Here is a 5,000-nt window from a genome sequence, read left to right on the forward strand (position 1 = left end):
CATTTATCATTCTCAATGTCAGATCATTATAAAACATAGAATGACAATCTTTCTCTGTCGAGGTACTGGCAGGGTATAAAAAGTAACATGACTAAAAAAATCCATAAACAATTTTAAACCACTCAAAGTGAGCATGACCTACAGTGTAAACTACACTGATTTCCTACAGCAACATAGTAATGGTACAATATCAATCAATTACCAAAGGTCTATAAGCGCCCCCCTTTATCAACTGCCCCCCCTTCAGAATCGTTCTGGATCCGTCCGTTATTATTTAATTGGTTAAATGCATGCTATTTTGAAAAGTAACCACAAACCACCCAAACACACACACACACACACACACACACACACACACACACACACACACACACACACACACACACACACACACACACACACACCAAACACACACCAAACACACACACACACACACACACACACACACACACACACACACACACACACACACACACACACACACACACACACACACACACACACACCAAACATGCCATGCCCACTGTTAGGTTATTTTATCAATTGTTTTTACACTGGTAAGTCCACAAGTACTAAGTCACCAATAAGCCAGTTACTGTAATAATTATAAAGTGTATAACAAAAATATCATTCATATTAATTGCATTAGTAAAATAAGTAATGGAAAGGTGAAATCAGATAAGCACTTGCAGAGCCATCTAAGACATTTTTCAAAACAACTTTAGCATTATTGCTAAGGTGAAGCATCACCGTTGGTGACTAAAGAATCTTATCTGGAATGACAGTCACGACCACAGATGCCATAGGTATTGGTTGATTCAGCTTCAGTAGATGTGTAATACTCCTTTTTTTTTAGGCACATTTGACTTCAGCTGCACTTCGAAGGCTTTCATCACTAGCTTTAATGTGTTTCTGAAGGGCACTTCTCCACTCAGAGTGATCTACTGTCAGATTTTCCAAAGAATTGGGGTTATTGCCCACAGCCTTCATTTTTCATTAGCAAACTGGTTCTTATTGTTCCTGTGGACAGTTCACCATGTAGAATGTCCTTTGGAATACAGCTATCATCCATGTGACTCATGCGACCCAGCCAACACAGCCGCCACTGCCTTAGGAGGGTGAACATGCTTGGAAGGCTAGCACAAGATAGGACCTCTGTATTGGGTACTTTTTTTTGTCTTGCCAGGAAATGTGCAGAATGAGACGAAGGCAGCATAGATGGAAGGAGTTAAGCCTCTTCTCTTGCTTGGGTGTCCAAGTCTCACTGCCATACTGCAGTGTATTGAGGATGCAGGAATTGTACACATCTATCTTTGTCTCCAAAGAGAGTCTGAAGTTCTTCCAGACACTTGGAGTGAGGTGGGCAAGGGTCGCACTTACCTTTCCGATCCGCTTGCTGGTCTCTTTGTTCAAATAAAGATTATTGGTGATGGAGGACCCCAGATAGGTGAACTGATGAACATCCTCCAGTTCATTGTCATTGATCATAATGACGGGAGGGTCTACAACATCTTAGCCCATCACATTGGTCTTCTTTAGATTGATAGTAAGACCAGAGTCCTTACAAACCTGGGCAAAGTGAGTCATCTGGGTCTGGAGTTGCTGTTGTGTTTGAGTGGCAATTGCTGTGTTGTGAAAAGACTTGGATCATGCTTTGTAGTTTGGGTGGACACCCTGTCTTGTGTATCGATAAAGGTAACATACAGAGGCGTTTATAGCTCACATTTCTCCTGTAGCTGGTAAAAGGAGAAGATCATGTCTACTGTAGATCTATGAGCACAGAAGCCACGTTGTGACTCAAGATAGATAAGTTCCACAAGCTTCTGCAGGCAGACTAACAGTTCCCTGGCATAGACTTTTCATATATATACACACCTCAGTATATCTGACTTAGGTTTCGAATTTCTAAATCAATTTCCACCGAGTGCCCATGGGGAGTGTGTGTAAAACCTTGCTATCATTAATCGTGTATGAGTAGATAGGTAATGTCTATGGAGCTAGTTAGATCCTGGTTGCACATTCCTTTTAGGTTCGAGGCCAGGTCAGGGAGGATTGTTATATATCTATATCAGTGCGGCATTTCATTATTCCATCTTTCATATGGAAACTAGGTACCTTGCAGTCCTAGGCTGAACTGTGGAGGCTCTTGGAGCAGCAGGAGGCCCTAAAGGTACGGAGCTATGGCCCACCGGCGTCGTACTAACTCCTGTCCCCCACGCCCCCTGGGGTTAATGGGCGGCTGTGGGGAGGCAGGCCTTGCCAGTCGGCCCCCCCAAGATAACCCCTGGCAACGTCTAATGTAGAAGTTGACGCTGGGGGGAGGGCTAAAGTCCCTCCTACCCAGCAAGTACGGCGGGCTGTGGGTCCCTCTGGGTTGGCGACCGCCGGGACTCGGGTGGGGAGGGGGGGTTACCCCCAATCCCAGCTGGGTCCCAGCAGCCGCCAGCCTGGCGTGATGCTTGTGGGGGAAAGCCCTAGGGAGCCCTGCAGGTGGATTATGGGGCCTGCAGCCAGCCAACCTCCTCTATATGGGGCGGCGTCGGTAGGGGTGGCAGAGGTGGCGCCCACCCGGAGTGACTGCCCGAGGTTAGACCTCAGGGTGGGGGCTTGGAACATCCGTTCCCTGCGACAGGACGATCGGTTACCACTACTATCGAGGGAATTGAAACAGCTGAGAGTTGAGGTGGCTGCTCTCTCGGAGGTGAGAAGACCTGGCAGTGGCACGATTAGTGTGGGTGGCTACACCTACTACTGGTCGGGCCGCAGCGATGGCCACCATCTCCAGGGAGTAGCCATAGCCATCTCCAGCAGACTTCAACCCTTGGTAGTTAAGGTCACTCCAGTCGATGAGCGTATCATGGTATTGAGACTGAAGCTTTCATTTGGCTTCATGTCTCTTGTTGCTGTATACGCTCCTACGGATGTATATAAACTTGAGGTGAAAGAGATGTTTTACGCCAAACTTGCATCTGTGGCAGACAGATGTCCTCGGCGAGATATTCGTATTGTGCTGGGCGACTTCAATGCGGTATCCGGCTGTGATCGAGCTGGCTACGAGATGTCTGTCGGTCCTCATGGCTCAGGAGCTGATGCCGCTCAGCAAGTGGCCAGATAATCTCAGATCCTGATGGGGTGCGTGTGCGTTGGGCTGAGTATTTTGAGCAGTTGTATAAGGTTGATCCACCAACAGTTAACATGGATGTGGGTAATGTTGAGACTCCTCTGCCAGATCCACCCATCAGCGAGGATCCACCCTCCCTGACTGAAATCAGGGGGGCGATCTCCAAGCTGAAGAGTGGTAAAGCAGCAGGTGTCTGTGGCATCCCAGCCGAATTGTTAAAGGCTGGTGGAGAACCTATGGCAAGGGGCTTGCATGCAGTCCTGTCTGCCATCTGGCAGACTGGTACCTTTCCCCCTGACCTGCTGAGGGGTGTGGTCATCCCTCTTTGGAAGGGGAAAGGGGATCGGTGGGACTGCAGCAATCACCGAGGCATTACACTACTCAGTGTACCAGGCAAGGTACTCGCACACATCTTACTGAGACGTATCAGGGACCACCTGTTGAGGCACCAAAGACCGGAGCAATCTGGTTTCACTCCTGGTAAGTCCACAATAGACCGCATCCTGGCGCTTCGAATCATTATAGAGCGCCGTCGTGAGTTCGGACGTGGGCTGCTCACAGCCTACATCGATCTCAAGAAGCGTTTGACACGGTGCATCGCGAATCTCTGGGAGATCCTGAGACTAAGAGGAATTCCAATAAGGATTATTGGACTAATAGCAAACCTGTATACAGGCACTGAAAGTGCTGTAAAGTGTGGTGGGGGCCTGTCGAGCTTCTTCCCTGTTAGTTCAGGGGTGAGGCAAGGCTGTGTTCTTGCACCAACATTTTTCAACACTTGCATGGATTGGATACTGGGTAGAGCTACTGTCCAAAGTCACTGTGGAGCAACTCTGGGCAATATCAAGGTTACAGACCTTGACTTTGCTGATGATGTTGCCGTACTCTCTGAATCTCTGGAAACCCTTGTAGCGGCTCTTGATGCATTTAGCAATGAAGCGAAGCCCCTGGGGCTAGAGGTCTCCTGGACCAAGACCAAGATCCAGGATTTTGGGGGCCTGCTAGGAGACCCTGTACAGTCGATACGTGCTTGCGGGGAAAACATTGAAGTCACAAAGAGCTTTATATACCTCGGTAGTGCATTTCACGACTCTGGGCTGTCAGACCAAGAAGTCAGTAGACGGATTGGCCTGGCAGCAGGGGTCATGAAATCTCTCGACAAGAGTATTTGGAGATGTCGGTACCTGTGCAGAAGGACCAAGTTACGTGTTTTCAAGGCCCTGATACTGCCAGTTTTACTCTATGGTAGTGAAACTTGGACACTATCTTGTGCTCTGGAATCTCGTCTTGATGCCTTTTGTAACAGATCCTTGCGCCGGATCATGGGGTACAGTTGGCGGGACCATGTGTCCAACCAACGGCTGCACCGTGAGACCGGTACAGGACCTGTTACTTGCACAATCCTTGATCGCCAACTCAGGCTATATGGCCACTTGGCTCGACTCCCACAGGATGATCCTGCCCATCAGGTTGTCTCTGTCCGAGACAACCCTGGGTGGAGGAGGCCTGTGGGACGACTGAGAAGGTCGTGGCTTGGGCAAATCGATCAAACCTGTCGTGAGGAACTAGAGATGGGCCGGGCCCCTGCCTGGCGGCTCACCATGAGGGATCCTCGTAGGTGGAAGCGGAGGGTGGATGCGGCTATGCGCCCCTGCCGGCGTTAGCTCCATAATGATGATGATGATGATCTTTCATATATATATACATATATATATATAATGTATGTATGTATGTATATAAGCATATATATACATATATGTATGTATGTTTGTATGTATGTATGTATGTATATATATATATATATGTGTGTATGTAGGTATGTATGACTGCCGCGATAGTCCAGTGGTTAGCACACTGGACTCTGACCCTTGTGGTCCTG

General features: G+C 48.2%; 1 protein-coding gene across 2 annotated transcripts in view; it reads left to right on the forward strand.

Annotated features, from left to right (window-relative positions):
* LOC125035104 (RAB11-binding protein RELCH-like) overlaps positions 1-5,000 on the forward strand; it is an 85,562-nt gene that overhangs the window by 27,781 nt on the left and 52,781 nt on the right. The gene's annotated exons all lie outside the window — the stretch shown is intronic.

The sequence above is a fragment of the Penaeus chinensis genome, chromosome 19, assembly GCF_019202785.1.
Source record: "Penaeus chinensis breed Huanghai No. 1 chromosome 19, ASM1920278v2, whole genome shotgun sequence".
Taxonomy (NCBI): Eukaryota; Metazoa; Arthropoda; class Malacostraca; order Decapoda; family Penaeidae; genus Penaeus; species Penaeus chinensis.